Source organism: Pimephales promelas, chromosome 11, assembly GCF_988280905.1.
Source record: "Pimephales promelas chromosome 11, fPimPro1.hap1.1, whole genome shotgun sequence".
NCBI classification, from domain to species: Eukaryota; Metazoa; Chordata; class Actinopteri; order Cypriniformes; family Leuciscidae; genus Pimephales; species Pimephales promelas.
In genome coordinates this window covers 23,809,064-23,831,936 of record NC_142779.1, presented here as the reverse complement: position 1 = coordinate 23,831,936, position 22,873 = coordinate 23,809,064, and the positions used below count along the sequence as shown (strand labels likewise).

Below are 22,873 nucleotides of genomic sequence, written 5' to 3'. Positions count from 1 at the left end.
GCTTTTAAAGTGCTCGTTAGGAAAGGGGGTCGGTAACATAAAGACACGGAATGCAAAATGTACCGGTTTAACAATTTATTAATAGCACAGAACTCACGTGTCAGACGGCAACAGACACCCACAAAACATTCAGACGAACAGGATTAAAGCACAGTTTAGCAGCGGCAGGTGGAACCATCATGACGCACATAGGGCTCTCTCACTCGTCCACTCCTGCCCTTCTCCTCCAGTGCACGCCAAACTCTTGACAGAGCTGAAACAGTGATCATTACGATCACGCCGCTATAGGAACGGGACACCAGTGATCAGCCTCCGCTCCTTCCTGACTGTGACCTCCTCTGTTACGGGTGCGTGACACACGTGTGACTCTCGTGCGTGCCTCCCGTGTGTCCGCTCTCTCATTATATCCCCAGCCCAGAATATCACTAACAGGCTGCAGGTGTGCAGAGCAGAGGCGAAGCCTAATCAAAGAGAAGAGAATCAAATCAGCCATAGCGACATCGATTAACATAAGGCTCAGCCCGTAACAATATATATATATATATATATATTTTTTTTCTCTCATTTTAGGAATAGTTACTTTAGCCTGTTTGCATTTTGTTTGAAAATGTTGTTCAATATGTTTACTTACCTGGTGAATTCTCATTGTCCCAGATACTGTCTTCAGGTCTAATAGGTAGCCCTTTTTAATTTTTTACATCTCCACCCGTTATCTTAAAGAGCCTTACAGATAAATTCAGATTTAGCTGTTCAAAAAGAGTATCAGCATCTGGTATGCTGGTACCATTAGACACAATTCTGTCAGCCAGGTTTTTCAAGGCACCACCCACACCATCAGGAGTACCCTTTCCTTGGGGCGCCTCTGTGAAATTCCATGTTACATGATTAAATTCTCACCTAACTGGCACTGTCGAAGCTAGATAAAAGTTTGTGTGTGTTTGTGTGTGTGTGTGTTTGTTCCGGTACTGAGATGTGGGCCCATCTGAAATGAAGTAGATTTTCCTCGCATTTGGATGTTCCCATAGGCGTTGATTTCAGTGGGTATACGTTTCCCCATCAGATTTCGTCATGAGTCATTTTGTACCCACCACTTTTGGAAACAATGAGGCACAGATGTACCTAATACAATTGAAACATCTCCAGTTTACTAGCAGAGCATTCATTTAGTTCGCTCTTAAATGAGAGATCAAGCGCTAAAATGTGTTGTTTTTGAACTCCAGCTGAGCTCTCGTGTCTTGTGTCGTATAATAAGCAAATGATATGCTCTGGAAAGAAGAATTATTGATAAAGATAAAATTCTTAGGAATTGGCAGTAGAACATATAATTGTATTATGGATTTGACAGGAAAATTCAAGTAAGGGTAGGTAAAGAATATTCCAAAGTATATTCAGCAGAGAATGAAACTCCTCAAGGCAGTATGTAGTCCGATATTATTCAACATTGATGACATTTTCAATCAGGTTGAACATAATCCAGTAAAATCTTTATATGCAGATGACGGGCTTTGTGGATTAGAGGCCACAATATATGATATGTGAATAAAAAAAATACAAGCCGCAATAGTAGAAGTGAAAAAATGTAAGAATAAACAGGGATTTAAATTATCAGTAACAAAAACACAAGTCATTTGCTTTTCAGGGAGGCATAGAATTGCAGCTATTTCTTTAAAACTTTATGGGCAACCTCTGGAGCAGGTTAAAGCTGTTAGGTTTTTGGGGGTTTGGTTTGATGTTAAACTGACATGGAAAGTTCATCTGGATAAAATTAACGACAAAAGTAAAAAGGTCATCAACATACTTGTTTATCAGGACTGGAATGGGGAGCAAGTAGATCATATTTGCAAAATATATACTGGGCACTCATAAAATCTGTTTTTGATTATGGAAGTATAGTTTACATACCAGCAGCAGAATCAAACCTCAAGAGATTAGATGTTTTGCAAGCTTAGGCTATGAGAATATGCAGTGGATCATTTAAAACATCTCTGGTAACATTGATGCAGGTGGAAATGGGAGAAGTGCCTTTAAGAACAAGAAGATAGAAATTAATGATGGCATGCTGGGTTAATCTCCAGGGACATAATGAGTTACATACTGTCAAAAGTGTATTAACAGAATGCTGGGAACATAATAAAATAAATTATACTACTTTTGAAAGGATAGGTAATGCAAAGGCAAGAAATATAGGATTACACCAATTAAAGTACAGTAATACAGTTTCAATTTCTTCCATTCCTCCTTGGTTATTCCCTTTACCAAATGCTGACCTTGATTTACAGCAGGACAGATAATGTGGTACAGCTTTCAACATGGTTTATAGATAGTCCAGAATTATTTTAAGGAACATTATCAACAATCAGTGTTTTTATTTACAGATGCAAATATTCTGAAACAGGATTTGCAGGTGCAACAGTTTATATTCCAATGAGAGATTGTTTTATTAAGCAAAGAGTAACCAATCATTTGTCAGTGTAAGCAACAGAAATTTTGGAAATATTAAAATAAAAATAATAATTAAATACTGTCATTGCATCAGATAGCTACTTTTCGCTTGAAAGTAAATGATCTGGTAGGTCATTAGTTAGGATGGATATTATCAATGAGATATTCTGTTAGATGTATAATATGAAAGTTGTGGGTTTCTCATTTCATTTGGGTTCCTGCTCATGTTGGTGTAAAAGGAAATGAGAAGGTGGATATTCTGGCTAAACAAACTCTAAGAATTAAGCAAGTAGATTTTAAAGTACAGTTAAAGAGTTAGTTCACCCAAAAATGAAAATTAAGTCATTAATTACTCACCCCCATGCTGTACCAACCCCGTAAGACCTTCGTTCATCTTCGGAACACAAATGAAGATATTTTTGATTAAATTTGAGCGCTGGATCACTCCTCCATAGACTTCCTAAGGGACTAGCACTTGACGGCCCATAAAGTCATTAAAGAAAATGTTTAAATATTCCATGTGCCTACAGCGGCTCAATTATAAGTTTATCAAGCGACGACAATACTTTTTATGTGAAAAAAAAAAAACATAAATAATGACTTTATTCGACTATTCCATTACTTCCTTATGGGCCTTGAGACAAGAATTGAAGAGATTTCCAGAACGCATGCGCGAGAACTGAGCTGAGGACGTTCTTCTTCGACTACTTCTTGTTACCGGCTGCTCACCACTAGTATTACCGCCCCCTACCGTATAAGATGACGTGCTGATATAGCTGGAAGCGCAAAACTTTCTGTTTACAAGCAGAGGAAGACGCACGCTGTACATACGCGTTTTTTTAATTACCGTATTTTCCACACTATAAGGTGCACTTAAAAGCCTTTAATCTTCTAAAATACGACAGTGCTGTGCGCCTTACAATCCGGAGCGCATTATATATGGATCATCATCTTATACGGTAGGTGGCGGTAATACTCCTAAGCGGTGAGCAGCCGGTAACAAGAAGTAGTCGAAGAAGAACGTCCTCAGCTCAGTTCTCGCGCATGCGTTCTGGAAATCTCTTCAATTCTCGTCTCAAGGCCCATAAGGAAGTAATGGAATAGTCGAATATAGTCGTTATTTGTGTTTTTTTTTTTTCGCACAAAAAGTGTTCTCGTCGCTTGATAAACTTATAATTGAGCCGCTGTAGGCACATGGAATATTTAAACATTTTCTTTAATGACTTTATGGGCCGTCAAGTGCTAGTCCCTTAGGAAGTCTATGTAGGAGTGATCCAGCTCTCAAATTTAATCAAAAATATCTTCATTTGTGTTCCGAAGATGAACGAAGGTCTTACGGGGTTGGTACAGCATGGGGGTGAGTAATTAATGACTTAATTTTCATTTTTGGGTGAACTAACCCTTTAAGTAAAGCAGAAGCTAAAGTACTAAGAGGAACATATGCACAATAAGTATGGCAGGTATATTGGGATCATAATGAAACAGGTAGACATTTATATAATATACAAAAAGGGGGGATAAGGGAGAGCAGGAATCGAAGAGAAGGAGGTATTATAACTTGGATGAGAATAGGTCATACTGGACTTAACAGTACACTATATAAAATTGGAAAACATCCAACTGGGGAATGTATACACTGTTTTGCTCAGTTTAATTATAGTTTGTATTAAAGTAAATAACTTGATCCATATTCCATTGTAGTTGGTGGCGGTATATAATTCAATAATCAACTAGAGAAGAAGAAGAAGAAGAAGAAGAAGAAGAAGAAGAAGAAGAAGAAGAAGAAGAAGAAGAAAACATGAAACAAGACAGAAACATGAACTAGAGACATGCATGATACAAGACAGAAACAAAAAATAGATTGTGACAAACATGAAACCAGACAGAAAAACAGACTAGCCTTGTGACAAGAGGCTACACAGTTTGACAAGTTTGTACCCAGTATTTCTGAAAATGCACTTCCGAATGTGTCTCTATCCCCAGCACATTTCAAGCCAAACTGTGGATGTTCCTCTCCTATGAACATCCCAACTGTGGATGTTCCTCTCCTATGCTCCTCAGTGCCAGGTCAAGATGAGCCCATGTGGCTATGGCATTGTGCTGAAGACAGGCTGAAAGCGATGCAAAGGACTGCACCTTCTCCCCACTCAGATAAATAACTCCAGTATGGGGTATTACCTGCTGGTTGCCACCTCCAAAGTGAGTTTCTTTTATTTCTCTGGTATATTTACAAGTGTAGTTCTCACAGTAGTCAATATGAACTACTACTTCATTCTGGCTAAGGGACTCTCAATTTTCTCATTCTTTCATACTAATGCTTGATATTGTAAATGTGTCTCACTTCCTTCCTTCTCTTCAGTGGACCCATCTGTACCTCTTCTTGGGTCAGATTTTGTAACCAATCCCATATTATGATGTTTTCTTTTAGTGAAGGATCCAGTGTTGTGGGACATTTCTCATACTTGCAGTTGTTGCATGTCCTGTACATGCAGGACAAGTCATTGTCACTACACAACACACACTGGACTGCACAATGTCATTTGGAGAGGATGTGTCTATGAATCCCATTTTTATATTTTCAGGCCAAAATTTTCACGTTTTACACACGCACGTTTTTTTTTTTTTTTTTTTTTTGTCTTTTACTTTATGGTGGACAATCCAAAATGGCTTAAGTTTACAGAATTGATACATGGAAAGTTTTTGCCTGGGATTCTCAGACAAAAATCTTCTATGAAGATTTCCCATATTGTTTGTCAAGGCTCTCTTGCGGAATATCTGTCCCTTTTTCCGAATTTTACCGGATTTGCCATTTATTACAGTCGAAACTTCATATTGGTGAAAGAAGTGACTAAAAATTCTGTGCATTAATCTTCTCTGGCTGTTGGGTATTTTCTGGTGACCTCTCTTTCTAGTCTTTTTTTTTTATTTATTTTTATGGACCTCTCTGCCTCTCTGCCTTTTTTCCCTCTTCTCAAGTCTTCCCAGTCTTTTCTTTAGGTTTACAATCTCTTTAGTTCTGTCCAGATGCTTCTTTTCTGTGTGGCACAACTTTCCACACAATTTTGATTGTCTTTTTTTTTTCTTCTCTTCGTTCTGGGTGATTCTTATGGGGTAGATGATTTTATATGTCTTGGTGTTCTAAAAATCTAATTTTTTTAGGAGTTGAGCTGATGGAATTACACCGTGTCCTAACTACATAAAATTCCAGCGACAGCAAGTGTGTCTACACTAGATGCGACGCAACTGTGAGACACCACACGTCAATCAAAAATCACAGCCATTCAGAACACCTTTTATCGCGTGTCGCGGCGCCGTGTCGCGTGCAGTTAGGACACGGTGTTACACTGTAAAAAAGTTGAGAATTCAAAAGAAAGCCTTAGAATTTTTGAGAATTACAACTAAGTAATTAAATTCTAAAACCCCTTATGATGGAAATACATCCAAGGACCGTGACGTCGCCCGGTATGGCGCAGCCGGGGCCCTACCCTGGAGCCAGGCCCGGGGTTGGGGCTCGTATGCGAGCGCCTGGTGGCCGGGCCTCTCCCCATGGGGTCCGGCCGGGCTCAGCCCGAAGAAGCGACATGGGACCGTCTTCCCGTGGGCTCACCACCTACAGGAGGAGCCGTAAGGGGCCGGTGCAGAGAGGATTGGGCGGCAGTCGAAGGCAGGGGCCTCGGCGACCCGATCCCTGGACACGGAATCTAGCCTTAGGGACGTGGAACGTCACCTCACTGGCGGGGAAGGAGCCCGAGATTGTGCGTGAGGTTGAGAGGTTCCGACTAGAGATAGTCGGAATCACCTCTATGCATGGCTTGGGTTCTGGAACCACACTCCTTGAGAGAGGATGGACTCTTCACCACTCTGGAGTTGCCCATGGTGAGAGGCGGCGGGCTGGTGTGGGCTTGCTCATAGCCCCCCAGCTCAGCCGCCATGTGTTGGAGTTTACCCCGGTGAACGAGAGGGTCGTTTCTCTGCGCCTACAGGTCGGCAGTGGCTCAGTGGTTCATGTGGGTTGTCCACAAACCGAAGGGTTGGTGGTTCAATCCTCGGTTCCACCTGACCAAGTGTCGAGGTGTCCATGAGCAAGACATCTAACCCCAGCTGCTCCCGACGAGCTGGCTGGCGCCTTGCATGGCTGACACCGCCGTCGGTGTATGAATGTGTGTGTGAATGGGTGAATGTGAGGCAATATGTAAAGCGCTTTGGTGGCCATTAGGTCTATGAAAGCGCTATATAAATGCAGTCCATTTACCATTTATCTGCGCCTACAGGTCGGGGATAGGTCTCTCACTGTCGTTTGTGCCTACGGGCCAAACGGCAGTGCAGAGTACCCGGCCTTCTTGGAGTCTCTGGGAGGGGTGCTGGAAAGTGCCCCGACTTGGGACTCCGTTGTTCTACTGGGGGACTTCAACGCTCACGTGGGTAACGACAGTGACACCTGGAGGGGCGTGATTGGGAGGAACGGCCCCCCCGACCTGAACCCGAGTGGTGTTCAGTTATTGGACTTCTGTGCTAGTTACAGTTTGTCCATAACGAACACCATGTTCAAGCATAAGGGTGTCCACCAGTGCACGTGGCACCAGGACACCCTAGGTCGTAGGTCGATGATCGACTTTGTGGTCGTTTCATCTGACCTGCGGCCATATGTCTTGGACACTCGGGTGAAGAGAGGGGCGGAGCTGTCAACTGATCACCACCTGGTGGTGAGTTGGATCCGATGGCGGGGGAGGAGGCTGGACGGACTCGGCAGACCCAAGCGTACTGTAAGGGTTTGCTGGGAACGTTTGGCCGAATCTCCTGTCAGAAAGATCTTCAACTCTCACCTCCGGCAGAGCTACGACCAGATCCCGAGGGAGGCTGGAGATATTGAGTCTGAGTGGACCATGTTCTCCACCTCCATTGTCGAAGCGGCTGCTCGGAGCTGTGGCCGTAAGGTCTCCGGTGCCTGTCGAGGCGGCAATCCTCGAACCCGGTGGTGGACACCGGAAGTAAAGGATGCCGTCAAGCTGAAGAAGGAGTCCTATCGGGCCTGGTTGGCTCGTGGGACTCCAGAGGCAGCTGACGGGTACCGGCAGGCCAAGCGGACTGCGGCCCGGGTGGTCGTGGAGGCAAAAACTCGGGCCTGGGAGGAGTTCGGTGAGGCCATGGAGAAGGACTATCGGCTGGCCTCGAAGAGATTCTGGCAAACTGTCCGGCGCCTCAGGAGGGGGAAGCAGTCCCCTACCAATGCTGTTTACAGTAGGGGTGGGCGGCTGTTGACCTCGACTGGGGATGTCGTCGGACGGTGGAAGGAATACTTCGAGGACCTCCTCAATCCCGCCGTCACGTCTTCCATTGAGGAAGCAGAGGCTGAGGGCTCGGAGGTGAACTCGTCCATCACCCTAGCTGAGGTCACCGAGGTAGTCAAGAAACTCCTCGGTGGCAAGGCACCGGGGGTGGATGAGATCCGCCCCGAATACCTCAAGTCTCTGGATGCTGTGGGGCTGTCTTGGTTGACACGCCTCTGCAGCATCGCGTGGCGGTCGGGGACAGTGCCTCTGGGATGGCAGACCGGGGTGGTGGTTCCTCTTTTTAAGAAGGGGGACCGGAAGGTGTGTTCCAACTATAGGGGGATCACACTTCTCAGCCTCCCTGGGAAAGTCTATGCCAGGGTACTGGAGAGGAGAATACGGCCGATAGTGGAACCTCGGATTCAGGAGGAACAGTGCGGTTTTCGTCCTGGCCGTGGAACACTGGACCAGCTCTATACTCTCTACAGGGTGCTGGAGGGTTCATGGGAGTTTGCCCAACCAGTCCACATGTGTTTTGTGGATTTGGAGAAGGCATTCGACTGTGTCCCCCGAGGCGGCCTGTGGAGGGTGCTCCGGGAATATGGGGTCCGGTGTCCTTTGCTAAGGGCTGTCCGGTCCCTGTATGACCGAAGCAGGAGCTTGGTTCGCATTGCCGGTAGTAAGTCAGACTTCTTCCCGGTGCATGTTGGACTCCGGCAGGGCTGCCCTTTGTCGCCGGTTCTGTTCATAATTTTTATGGACAGAATTTCTAGGCGCAGCCAGGGGCCGGAGGGCGTCAGGTTTGGGGACCACACGATCTCGTCTCTGCTCTTCGCGGATGATGTTGTCGTGTTGGCCCCTTCACACCAGGACCTTCAGCATGCACTGGGACGGTTTGCAGCCGAGTGTGAAGCGGCTGGGATGAAAATAAGCACCTCCAAATCCGAGGCCATGGTCCTCAGCCGGAAAAGGGTGGCTTGCCCACTTCAGGTTGGTGGAGAGATCCTTCCTCAGGTGGAGGAGTTTAAGTATCTTGGGGTTTTGTTCACGAGTGAGGGAAGGATGGAACGGGAGATTGACAGACGGATCGGTGCAGCTTCAGCAGTAATGCGGTCGATGTACCGGTCTGTTGTGGTAAAGAAGGAGCTGAGCCGTAAGGCAAAGCTCTCGATTTACCAGTCAATCTACATTCCTACTCTCACCTATGGTCATGAGCTTTGGGTCATGACCGAAAGGACAAGATCCCGGATACAGGCGGCTGAAATGAGCTTTCTCCGCAGGGTGGCTGGGCGATCCCTTAGAGATAGGGTGAGAAGCTCGGTCACTCGGGAGGAGCTCAGACTAGAGCCGCTGCTCCTCCACATCGAGAGGGGTCAGCTGAGGTGGCTCGGGCATCTGTTCCGGATGCCTCCTGGACGCCTTCCTGGGGAGGTGTTCCGGGCACGTCCCACTGGGCGGAGGCCCCGGGGAAGACCTAGGACACGCTGGAGAGACTATGTCTCCCGGCTGGCCTGGGAACGCCTCGGTATCCCCCCAGAAGAGCTGGAGGAAGTGTCTAGGGAGAGGGAAGTCTGGGCATCTCTGCTTAGACTGCTGCCCCCGCGACCCGGCCCCGGATGAGCGGAAGAAGATGTATGTATGTATGTAATTAAATTCTTAGTTGAATGTAATTACTACCATTAAAATTATAATTATTCAGTCTTGAATTAACATTTAAAAAAAATATTGTTTCTTATACATTTGAAACTTCAGTCAACCTTCCAAAAAGAATTTATTTGACAAAATTGGAAATTTTACTTTTTTTTACTTAGACATTTACCTCCTGAGACAAGAAAGGGTGTTCTTTTGAGTCAGCTTCTTGTAGATTTTCTTGAATGTGTGTGTGTGTGTGTGTACGCTCATTTACATTTCCTATGTTGAATGGTTATTGCTGATTACACCTGCAACATCTCCAAACCTAACCTCTCTCTCTCCTTCCTTCTGTACTCCCTGAGCAGTTCTAGGTTGCTTTATAATTTTTAACTTTGTCAACCTGGCCTTAGCTAAAACATTTTTTTTTCTCACTTGCTGACTGCCAACAATGAAACAAATCATGAAGCAAAATGTCAACTGTTAGAAAAAATATTTAAATTCATATTAAATTCATAGGGTATATTTAAAAGTAGTACACAATGATTCAATTCTCATTTCCAAAACAGAAGTTCATTCTACCGCAACTGCCCTTAAATGGTTGCAGAATATGAGAATGGTGTTTTCAGAGGATGAAGTGCCTTGGTATGTTTTGCTAAATAGAAAATCCATGATGACTTTGCTAATATTTTACTCAGTGCATATAATTAGACATTAATGAAGTACAATTTTAATTTAAAAAAAAATGTAAATCTAACAGTTTCCTAAATGTAGAAAACTACTTGTTTCGGTAATGATAATCAATATGTTGTGTACACATTCTGACATGTGAATATTTTACATTTAATTGGAGAAATATAAAGAGGGCCGTTTCTCAATATGCCTTCTTGTCTGTACTTGTGTTCTTGTGGACTTGTAAAACGTCATCAGTCGCGGCCCAAGTACTGTCCCAATACACAAGTTTGCATTTAGGCAAGAACGGTTAAAAATCCCGGATGTGTTCTTGACACTCCCATTTTTACGAGGATGCATCGGTTGGTAACTTGTGTGAACTTGACGGCAGAAATATCCCATAATTCATTTCGGCATTTGCGGAAGGAGCGGGAAGCAGAGAGGCAGGTCAAAAGTTACCTGAATATTTCCGAATATTACCGGCGTTTTTTCCCGCCGTTGGCTAGTGATGTACACAAACAAACAACAGAAGCAGAATAAAAATGAGACAGGTGTTGCTTTATTGTTATGAATATACATTACATTGTGTATGTAGAGTAATCCCTTAGCCTTGCGATAAAGCCTGGCTGTATAATAATTCTCGTTATGTTTGGGCACTGCAGACGGCGTCTGTGCGGGGTACTATTGCGCAATACCAGCAAGAAAGCATCGTCTCAAACTGTCAGCAGCGTTCTGTGTGCTCGTCACCTCGTGAGTTCGTTCTTCCAAGTACAACTAGCAAGAGCTTACTTCCCAAGAACACAAGTCCGTTCTTTGCATTCTTGGTTTTGAGAAACGACCGAGATCTTCTTACCTGGTAGCCATGAAGGAACTGGCCCATGTGCTTCTTCATTAAAAAAAAATCAACCTTTATTTAAATTCTGAATGTGCGTTTTAACAGTCACCCAAAAAATGTTGCGGAGGATGAGAATCGCAGTCATGGATGCATAATTTTCCTACTTTTTCCCTACTTTTTCTGTGGGTGCAACCACTGAAACCGAAAATGCTCAGGGCAGCAGCATTTGTCCAAATTTCATTCTTAGCCGTTCTATATCATCAGAAACAATCTTAAAACAGGGCTTTAAGTGTAAAATACATCTTGTCCTTTAATAATAATAATAATAATAATAATAATAATAAACAATTACATTATTATTATTATTATCATCATCCTCAACAAAACTACTGATTTTGTTTTTTAAAAACAGGCTGAATTGTGTAATAGCCTGTCACATTCTCTCGATAGAGCAAAACAAAACGTATAGCCTACACAATCAAAATAGTATACTATTCATCATTCAATATTTAGTTTGTGCTGTAAATGAGTGAGCATGGCATAGTTCTGCGTGTTTGTTTTGGTTTGTTTGTTTATCAAGTCAGCCTCTGGGGAAGAGGCAGGATTTGATGAAAATGCAGACGGGAGAACAGAACTTAAAAGTGTGTAAAATGGAGGGAGGCGTGTTTTGGGAGTTTTCGTTTGCCTGCTAAGGCTGAAAAGAGAGCAAATCTCTGAAAGCATTAAGGGAGCTCAGAGCTCCAATTCTGTCTGATCCGTAAGCGTCTCTGGGCAAACGCTTGCACAGTGAGTGTAGCGCAAGGTCAGAGGAAATCATGACAGAATGAGGGTGTTTGAGTGTACGTGTTGGGGTTGAAATGCATTGCCCACTATGCCGCTGTTTCACAATCCCATGCGGCAGTGCACCTGGGTCCTAATGCCCATGAACAGCATTATTGTGGCCGTATATGACAGCAGCCTCCCCGCAGAGTTCATTACACACCTCACTACGCAATACCACGCAACCACACGCAGATGCTACATCAGTGGATAAGCGATTTAATCTGTTTACTATGCACATCATGGGGACAGCTATGAAGCTAATCAGGACAAAACATATTCTGTCACTCTCCTATATTTATGATGCCTAGTCTTTTTTTGTTTGTTTGTTTGAAATGCATGTGCATGCTCATGTAGTGAAGTCTGGAGACTTTGCTCGCCATTAAAGGTGCAATGTGTAACAAAGTTGAGTATCTATTAACAGAAATGCAATATGACATCCATAACTATGTTTTCAGTGGTGTATAAAGAACTTACTTAATTAACCGTAATGTTTTTATTACCTTAGAATGAGATATTAATAGCTCCATAACCGCGGGAATCCCCTTCTATAAAGGTCGCCATGTTGTGACGTCATATTCCTACCGTAGCCGAACGCGAACACACAGTGCTACAGAACGCGTTTCATCACTACCTTGAAAGAGAAGTAGCGTAAAGCTGCAAGCTAGCCTTACACTCCGTGAGTAGTGACTTTTCCCTTGTGAGTGGTGTAAAATATGTAGTTGGGATTGTTTAATGTAACTTATTCTCCCTCGCTGTGTTATGGGTTTGTTATGTTGGGGATAGATGTGCTGTTACGTTCGTGAGACAGCTGATGATTAGTATTCATGTCATTGGCCGTAAAACAGTACGTTACAGGAATCACTAACCCGTCGATAGAGACTTTTACTAAAGTCTTTTATCACTAAAGTCGATCTCGAAGATTTTTCAGAATCAGAGAAAAAAAGCCTATTGTGTGTAGTAAATAGTATCTATGGGATGCGGAGATGACATGATTGTAACAGCGCGCGCACTTCCGACCTTTGGACTCATGCGGACGAGTCCCAGCTCAGCCACAGCAACAGCTCATATTAGCCAGCTAAACTATTACTACCCTGTTAGAAAAAATATATAGCTGCTCCCTCGCTGTATTATGGGTTTGCTACAGTATGTGGGGATAAATGTGCTGCTGGTTACGTTTGTGAGACAATCAGCTGATTAATATTATTTTATTAAATTATATATTAAAACCCTTGATCCTCACCTGACTATGGCTTTGTAAACAGTATTCATGATGTGGTTTTATGGACTGTGGTACAGAAACAGTGACAATGTTACACACTCTTGGCTTACTCTGGCTATTCTCTGCTGTCTCAGCCGACGAGATGTTTGTCCCGTTTTAGCAACCGTAGCTTCTTCGAAAAGGAGGGGTGAGCAGTGGGCTGAGCCCTTAGTGCAAACCTGGTGCAAACTCGCAACCGAACCACTAGATGTCGCTAAAAATCACACATTGCTCCTTTAAGATGAGTCTTTGCGCAAAATTGAAATACTCACTTAAATGTATAATATTTACAGGTTAACCCATGTGAAACTATATGATTATGAGCATCTTTGAAACATCTTTGACCATCTCCTGCTATAGTGCACTGTATGAGAAACTGACATCTCATCACTGACAGAGCGTACAGACACAATTAATTGATAACTGTCACAGAACAGAAGATAAGAACGCAGGTAAGATCTGAATGGAACTTCTTAAATAACACACAGGAAATTACCAGGCGAGTCTCTGTATTTCAGAATGTGATGGTGATTCTGGTAAGAGAGTGATAGGTCTTATCTGATGTAGTCTGAGGAGACATGTGACTGGAGGACTGAATGTTATTATAATAATAAGAAGAATTTGTTACATTTATATAGCACTTTTTCTGGGTACTCAGAAAATTACATGGAAGGGGAATCTCTTCAACCACCACCAATGCGCAGGATCCACCTGGATGATGTGATGGCAGCCATATGCATGCAAACGTAGCCACTGAGAAAAGCTCAGAACATTAGCTTATTGGTCATTTTTCTAAAGTAATTTGTGTGAGATTTCAGTGTGTTCCAAAATAGCAGGTAGCAGAAAAAAAGGCCGGATGGAACACAGTACTGCACAGACCTGAGTTCTGCTGAATGCATGCTTGGTTAGGTTGGCTGGTTGATTGACTGGAGATGGTCCATGATGCAAGAAGGATGTAACACAGCTGATGTGTCTCTACAGAATCGGCTTGTCGGTAAGGCTTCCACTTACAGGCTTGAAAAGAATACACAAAACTGATCTAATGAGGAATGATAGACTATAATTGTATTTTTTGTATATATATTTTTAATTAAACATTTTATTATCCGTATGATGATGACTTGTATTATATAGAAGTTACAGTTCAACTGGCAAGTAAATTACTTTCATTTGGTAATAATTTGGATCCTATATTCATAACTCCACTGAATCTCAATTGTTTCACACAGACCAAACTGAGACTCTTGTTTTTTTCTCCTGTGAAAAGTATTCTGAAATATCACATAATCTTACATGTCTCCTATAGAGTTCCAGCAAAGAACTATGGAAGTAAAATAATGCCAAGTGTCTTTGAAACAAAAATCCTGAATTGTACTACTTGAAAAAACCCTGCTTGTATTTTAATGCATTGTATTTTTAGGGCTTGCGTTTTTATGGGCTGAAATTTAGCATGGCTGAATATTTAAGCTGTGAATATTTAAATTCAAAACATTTCAAACACATTTTCATTAGTAAAATTTCAATAATCCATATTTACCTTTCATATTTTACTTCCAAAATATTCAAACTGATTAAAAATAAAACCTATAATATTCAACAGGCGGTTTTCGTTCCATTTTATTTCACTTTGCAAATTCGCTTCCACAAAATTCAGAGGTTCAAATTCAACAGTAAATTCAACGTTGACATCCAGGAAGTGCAGGAAAAGCAGTAGATTACCGAGCATAATCTCCATCTGCTGTTAGTCGACCTCACTAGCAGGGCAAGTGCGTGTTTTTTACTAAGACCAGATTAACAGTTAGAGCAAGCCATTCATTCATAAAAACTCATTTACAACAATGTAAATGTATACGTAATTTATTATGTTTTTAGGGCTGTGCAAAAGTTAATTGCGATTAATCGCATCCAAAATAAAAGTCTGTGTTTACATGATATATTTGTGTGTGCTGTATATAATTATTTTGTATATATAAATACACACACATGCATGTATATATTTGAGAAAATGTGTTATTCATATATAAAATATTTATATTTATATAATATAGATTATGTTTTTATAAATATATACAGAATTTAAGCGCAAATAATTCTTAAATATATACATGCATGCATAGGTATTACATGCATAGGTATAGATATATACAAAATAATTGTATTCAGCAGCACACACAAATATATTATGTAAACACAGACTTTTATTTTGGATGCGATTAATCGCAATTAACTTTTGCACAGCCCTAGTTTTATGTTAAATTCAGTGTCTTCACGATTACTCTTCCTGTGTAGACACATGCATCTCTACCGTGTACGAGATTATAATGTTATTCCCCCGATTCGGATGTATGGGCCTACAGTCCAATGTTACATTTGAGTTTGACATATCTATTGGTTGTTTAGTTGCCTCAACCTTATATTGCAGCGATTGTGCATGCAGTACTAGGGTTTCCCTCAATACTTCAGGATTCCTCTGCTGGACATATAAACACCTAACGTAGCTTAATGGACTAATACAATGATATAAAAGACCAAACTCGCAGGTAAGCTGAAGGACTCAGAATATGAACGTGCAAAGTTTAAAGCTTAGCGTTTCTCAGTGATACTGTCATAAATTGGCTAGACATTCGCACATTTAGGGACCGTCTCTAAAGTTACATACGACATTGGTATACACGTTTCTAACTTTAATAGCATTTGAAGAGAACGACTTGCAGTCATAAAATCAACTGTAAAGTGTTCCAGTAGGTGATGTCCGGCATAATGCACAATTTATTCAAATAATAGAGACAGTTCCTAAATGTGCGAATGTCAAGCCAATTTTACATTTAGTCATTTAGCAGACGCTTTTATCCAAAGCGACTTAAATTACAGTTAAACTGACAACAATATGAAAGTGCTATGACCCTTCCCAGATTAATCATGTATCTAGGAATATTAACATGCATTTAGGCGTACTTCCCCAATAAGGTGTGAGTTTGGCCTTTTTATATCACTGTTTTAGTCCATTAAGCTACGTTAAGCGTTTTTTCCTGATGGAAGGGGAATCCCTGATTATGATGAGGTATTGAGGGAAACCAATTAAAATCCCGTTAATGGTTGAAAAAGTTGATAACATGTAAGGCTACACGTGGAAAGTAACAATGAACTTAATGAATGAAACATAGCAGCTTTTGTGCCTTTTCCACATTTATACTGACCCAGATAATCATCACAAAAAAACTTAATGCATGCTCAATTGTTGCAAATATGTATGAATTAACCCATTTGTGCCCAAATTTTTCTGAATGGTTTCATGCATATAGTCGTGTTAATAATGTCCTATGTGAACATGTTCTGCATTTATTTCCTCAAGTTTTTTTTTTTCTTCGTCTTGAAAATCGTATTTGAATGTTCGGCAACTATAGTTGCCGGTGGGCTTAAATGGGTTAATGGCTTGCTCTAACTGTTGCTCCGGTTTTCGTCAACAACATGCACTTGCGCCCCCTGTTGGTGAGGTCGATGGAGACCTCACCAACAGGATAACAGCAGATGGAGATTATGCTTGGTAATCTACTGCTTTTCCTGTAATTCCTGGACGTCAACGTTGAATTTACTGTCAAATCTGAACCACTGAATTTGTGGAAGCGAATTTGCAAAGTGAAATAAAATGGACAGAAAACCGCCTGTTGAATAGGTTTTATTTTTATTCAGTTTGAATAGTTTGGAAGTGAAATATGAAAGGGGAATATGGATTATTGAAATTTTACTAAAGAAAATGAGTTTGAAATGTTTTGAATTTAAATATTCAACCACGCTAAATTTCAGCCCATAAAAAATGCAAACCCTAAATATACACTCACCGGCCACTTTATTAGGTACCCCATGCTAGTAACGGGTTGGACCCCCTTTTGCCTTCAGAACTGCCTCAATTCTTCGTGGCATAGATTCAACAAGGTGCTGGAAGCATTCCTCAGGGAGTTTGGTCCATATTGACATGATGGCATCACACAGTTGCCGCAGATTTGTCGGCTGCACATCCATGATGCGAATCTCCCGTTCCACCACATCCCAAAGATGCTCTATTGGATTGAGATCTGGTGACTGTGGAGGCCATTTGAGTACAGCGAACTCATTGTCATGTTCAAGAAACCAGTCTGAGATGATTCCAGCTTTATGACATGGCGCATTATCCTGCTGAAAGTAGCCATCAGAAGTTGGGTACATTGTGGTCATAAAGGGATGGACATGGTCAGCAACAATACTCAGGTAGGCTGTGGCGTTGCAACGATGCTCAATTGGTACCAAGGGGCCCAAAGAGTGCCAAGAAAATATTCCCCACACCATGACACCACCACCACCAGCCTGAACCGTTGATACAAGGCAGGATGGATCCATGCTTTCATGTTGTAGACGCCAAATTCTGACCCTACCATCCGAATGTCGCAGCAGAAATCGAGACTCATCAGACCAGGCAACGTTTTTCCAATCTTCTATTGTCCAATTTCGATGAGCTTGTGCAAATTGTAGCCTCAGTTTCCTGTTCTTAGCTGAAAGGAGTGGCACCCGGTGTGGTCTTCTGCTGCTGTAGCCCATCTGCCTCAAAGTTCAACGTACTGTGCGTTCAGAGATGCTCTTCTGCCCACCTTGGTTGTAACGGGTGGTTATTTGAGTCACTGTTGCCCTTCTATCAGCTCGAACCAGTCTGGCCATTCTCCTCTGACCTCTGGCATCAACAAGGCATTTCCGCCCACAGAACTGCCGCTCACTGGATGTTTTTTCTTTTTCGGACCATTCTCTGTAAACCCTAGAGATGGTTGTGCGTGAAAATCCCAGTAGATTAGCAGTTTCTGAAATACTCAGACCAGCCCTTCTGGCACCAACAATCATGCCACGTTCAAAGTCACTCAAATCACCTTTCTTCCCCATACTGATGCTCGGTTTGAACTGCAGGAGATTGTCTTGACCATGTCTACATGCCTAAATCCACTGAGTTGCCGCCATGTGATTGGCTGCTTAGAAATTAAGTGTTAACGAGCAGTTGGACAGGTGTACCTAATAAAGTGGCCGGTGAGTGTATAAAATACAATGCATTAAAATACAAGGACGGTTAATGCAATGCATATTTTTTTGTTTTGTTTTTTGTGTCTAAAACTGTATTCAAAACAGATTTGTCAATATTTCAACTGAACTCAAAATGAACTGAAAATAACCTAAAATATTTCCCAGCTTCCATGATGTCGGGGTTGTCACGTTGTGGGTTTGTGTCTTGGTTCCTTGTTATTGTCTGCCATGTGATTCCCTGATTGTCATGTGATTGTCTTGTCATTTGTTAATCTCATTTATCTGTCACACTAGGGGTAAAAAAAGATGATTGCTATTTCAATTTCATGTCTCAATTTTAAATAAGGCATAATTAAAACTTCTTTAAATTCTTCTGAGATATAAAAGAGTAGTCACAGAGCAATAAGAAAGAAACTGCTTAATGGATGAAGTGCCAAAGTCAAATGCTATTCTCCAAAATCTGTGTTGGGTGTATTTTTATGTCCTGATTCACAGCTGACAGATTTTTCTTTTTTTTTTGGTCTAAGGGGAATATCAATCAGAAAGTAGATTATATTGAGCAGATGGCATCATCGTCAAGTGTTCTCTTGCTATCTTGGGACGAAGTTGATTAATTTAATTTGAAGAAGGGACATCTCTCTTTGCCGGAAGGCTTAATAATTTATGACGAGTCTCATAGGAGCTGTTGCCGCACCTGTGAGCGGGAAAATAAGCTGGCTTAGAGGCAGAAAAAAACCCTGCATCAAATTTAACATGATGGGATCAGTAAGGCACTAAAAGCAGTATCCCCATGATTACTTTACAAGCTCACATTAAGTGCAAATCCCAGTTTCCACCACCTGTCAAAACAGAACTGCGGTCACATACACAAAATGCAAAGCGCAAGGCAACAACTATTCACATCTCAGCTTTAGTGAAATCCTCACAGTTCTATGAGATTCGTAGGATCATTTCTTTGATGTGGTGGATATAATTTAACATATTAGTTGATATGGGACAGGCGTGTTTTTTAAAGCATCAGAGTATTATTCAGGTGCGAAGAGTTTCATTAAGCTCAAATCCGATGGATACTGGGAGGCCCGCTGTGCTCTCAGCTGGTGTCGTGTGTATGGAGACAGGCCCAGTAGAGCAGAGGGATTCAGACTCCAGCTGGCATCAGTCAATAATTCATATCTGCCAAATCTTTTCATGGCCTTTTTGAGCGTTGTGCATGACAATAGATGTGATGGAGCTCAGTGGCATTCATTACATTGAAATAAGGAGTCTGCATTGTGTTGCTGTAGTATAGAAAATCTGTGTTCTGATTCACAGGGTCCCTACACAGTGCTCACAGCTCCCTACGCACTCAGCAGGGCGTATCTGTAGGAGTAAACTTAACTTGACAAAATGTGTTTGTTCATTTGGAAAGCTCTAGAACATCTCATAACATTTAGGTCACATAGATAAGGGGTTTTGATTTTGATGATATATATTGCTAATATAAATACAAGCATACAAACAAACATATACAGTATATTACGCAACATGATACGATATCGATCCTTTCAGCCAGCGATACAATATCTGCTGATTCCTCTAACAAATTTAGGGTTATATCAACGCTATCTCACAACCAATTTGTGTGAATTTGTGCAAGTGATTAAAAAGTGGCAAATTCGTACTAATTTATACAACCTATATTCGTACGATTTGTCTAAACCCATGTGATGGGTAGGTTTAGGGGCGGGGTCAGGGGTCATTCAAATTCATACGAATTGTCCATCTCGTAAAACATGTCTGATTTAGCAAAACTCGTAGCAAAACTACTAATTCGTACGAGTGAGGTCGTACAAATTGTTACGAATTAGCCACCTCGTAAAGTTCGTATGAATTCCCATGAGATCGGATTGGCTATGTTATTCTATTTATTGATATTTAGATATTATGTGCCAAGCGTACACAACCAGTTTCATTTATTAACTCACAAACGCATCCAAAAATATATAATGACATGAAAGTTTAATTAAACTCTTTGTAAATTGCTCACCCTCTCCCAATTGGAACATTTACAAGTTGTTTGTTACAAATAAAAACAAACATGGTATATCAAAATGAACAAGAATGGAGTTATCTGTTTTTACAAATTAACTCTAAGAGTTAATTTGCAAAAACAGATATCTCTGTTGTTTTAATCACTTTTAATCGGCAGACGAAACTCCTCTCAGCTAGCGTGTCTTTTCAAAGTGACTAGCAGCCTTGTCGCCTGACCTGAATACTGCACACTGATTCGCCGAAACAGACTTTTTGGGGTTGTGTACACAAACAACAGGGGTGCATGTCGTTTCTTCTGTAAAAAATGAACTCATGTTGCCTTGACAGTGGTAAATATTGGCTTTTGTGACAAAGGGTTCAGTCAATCTTGTCAGGTGTCTATTTCAGCTGAGAAAAATTAAGTGAGGATGTGGAGAGTGTCAAAATAAAGGAACCGTATATCGATATTTTTTATGTGTGGCATCGATGCACTGTATTGTTAGACGTTTGATCGATGCATCAGTCCGTAAAGATGTCACCCGATACATTTCATTTTGTATAAACAAAGTTTTATTAACTAAGTTCGGGAGGAGCATGTTCTTAACACGAGTGGACAGCAATCAATCAATGATAAGAGGGTACATATAGACCCAGCAGACTTACCTCGATCCATTGACAGTCCATTGACAGTTTGCAGCATCCCTCCTCCACCCCTTCTACACACTCCTAGTTCTCCACACTCCTCTTTCTAAAAATCACTTACATACGGGGGGACTACTCTGGGTTCTCGGACATGCTGCTTACCACCATATTTCCAGCTTTCACTGATTATAAGGTTCTGTTTGGTTTTGCTGCTGGACTCACATCTGGTGTAGACATGGTATTAGTAGTAGTGTCGGTATTGTTTTTGTTTGTTTGTTTGTTTGTTTGTTTTAAAATTAATACAAATATTTTTTAAAGGATGCATTGAATTGATGAAAAGTGTTTTTATTTTTTTTCGAGCACCAAAACAGTATATTAGAATGATTTCCGAAGGATCATGTGACAAAGAATACTGGAGTAATGATACCGACAATTCAGATTTCCCATCAGTGGTATATGTTAGAAGTTTTGAAATTGGCTAAAAAAACAAATAAAATGTCAGTCAATATGTACAGTACTGTATCCATTGTCTGATTCCAATTATATTAGCCATTGCACTCCAAATCTATCATGTAAATTTGTTTTTCAGTGCCATTTTCAGTGCATGTACACTCCCTACAATGCTGGCTGAACATCATGTGAAGTCCCCTCCACATGGCCCTATCAGGCGATTGTTCCCAGAGTGTCTCACAGAAGGTACGTGAGTCAGATGAAGGGTGAGGGCAGTCTCTGAAGAGGTAGCAGTTGGTGAAGGCTGTTGTGCTATTTCTCCGTGGCAGAGCACTGCCATGAGAGAAAGCCGCTCTGACACTTTTAAGGCCATTATGTAACGGGCCGTCTGTGTGATTGACACAGTTCCAGCCATTAAAACACACGGAGATGAGTAGAACAAACTGGATAGGGTGATTCTGAAATTCTGTGACACCTTCTTGGTCAAACATTGTGTGTAGAAGGCCAGTAAAACTCTCCTCTCCATGAAGAAACAAAACTGCACTACAGAATCACTGAACAAAGATGGAGAAAAAGAAGTAAAATATGAACGAACGAATGCATAAACCCACCAAAGCTGAAATCCCAGCTTCTTCTCCAGAGAGCGTGACAAAAGCCATCACATCATTCATGTCCTGTTGCAGCCTGTCTAAGCATCACAGCGCTTCCATATTTAATGTTGCTTCCTCTCATCTGTGAATATTGCGTGCTGCCTGACACCCTGGATGCTCTTGCAATCCATGCTGCAGATCAGAGCGCGATCCTGCTCTCTTCTCCTCCATCACGCTCTAGCAGTCAGCCCAGCTCATAGTCTGTTAGGTTTGTATCCTCATTTTACACACTTTCAACCCTAAGGGGGAGATTAGTCAAGGGAACCCAGTGGCTAGATCTTTGCACAACAGCATGCTTAAGTTGCATTCATGAATTCTTTTAATCAATAAGTCATCTACATCTGCGGATTGTCAGGTTCCCCCTGTCATGGGTGCTAAGTGGCACTTTCATTCATTGCAATAAGACATTGTATAAGAACCAGACAATGTACCCTAAAAAGAAAATGCAGACTGTTTATATACACCACTGCAGCAGTGATGCATGTAAATGACCTTCATCCAACAAGAAATGTCTGTCAGGCAGGCTGATATGCGAGTAGCTACATAATCTGGCTGGAATGAGAGGTAGAGTTGTGAGTCATCAGCATAGCAGTGAAAGGAAAAAACATGTTACTGAATGACTGATCTAGTGATGACAAGCAGATGAAGAGAAGTGGTCTAAGCACTGAGCCCTGAGGCACCCCAGTAGGTAGATGTTGGATCTTAGACACCTCACCCCTCCACAAAGCTCTGAAGGACCTGAAAGATAAGATTTGGAATAGACACGATAACACACTGTTACTTAATATGAAAATATTGCATTTCTCTGTTCACTTCATTAGATGAAAAACAATATGAATAGGAACACTCCGATAAAAAGCATCTGTATGACAGATACATATAAATAGATAATAAGCATAAAATAGCAACAAGTCTATATGACAGATATAAAACATTGTAAACTTACAGAAGTGAGTGGCTGGAAAGAAACTGTTATAAAAACATGCTTTATGTGTAGTGATACTGTGTGTCACATCATACATTGGGTGTTTATGCCTTAGCAAAGAGTGACCTGGATGGTATGCATCCCTGAGGATTTTCTGTGCGCATTCCCTGCAGTGTTGTGTGTATAAAGTATCCATGGATGGGAGGTCAGATCCAGTTATCCCCTCTG

General features: G+C 41.5%; 1 long non-coding RNA gene and 1 pseudogene across 1 annotated transcript in view; both read right to left on the bottom strand.

Moving 5' to 3' along the window:
* Positions 1-274: 274 nt before the first annotated feature.
* LOC148977185 (uncharacterized) lies at positions 275-4,930 on the bottom strand (annotated as a pseudogene).
* Positions 4,931-20,968: 16,038 nt separating this feature from the next.
* LOC148977183 (uncharacterized) overlaps positions 20,969-22,873 on the bottom strand; it is a 67,215-nt gene continuing 65,310 nt past the window's right edge. The window contains exon 3 of the long non-coding RNA XR_016145575.1: positions 20,969-22,458. This is a non-coding gene — a long non-coding RNA (uncharacterized LOC148977183). The remainder of the gene's footprint in view (positions 22,459-22,873) is intronic.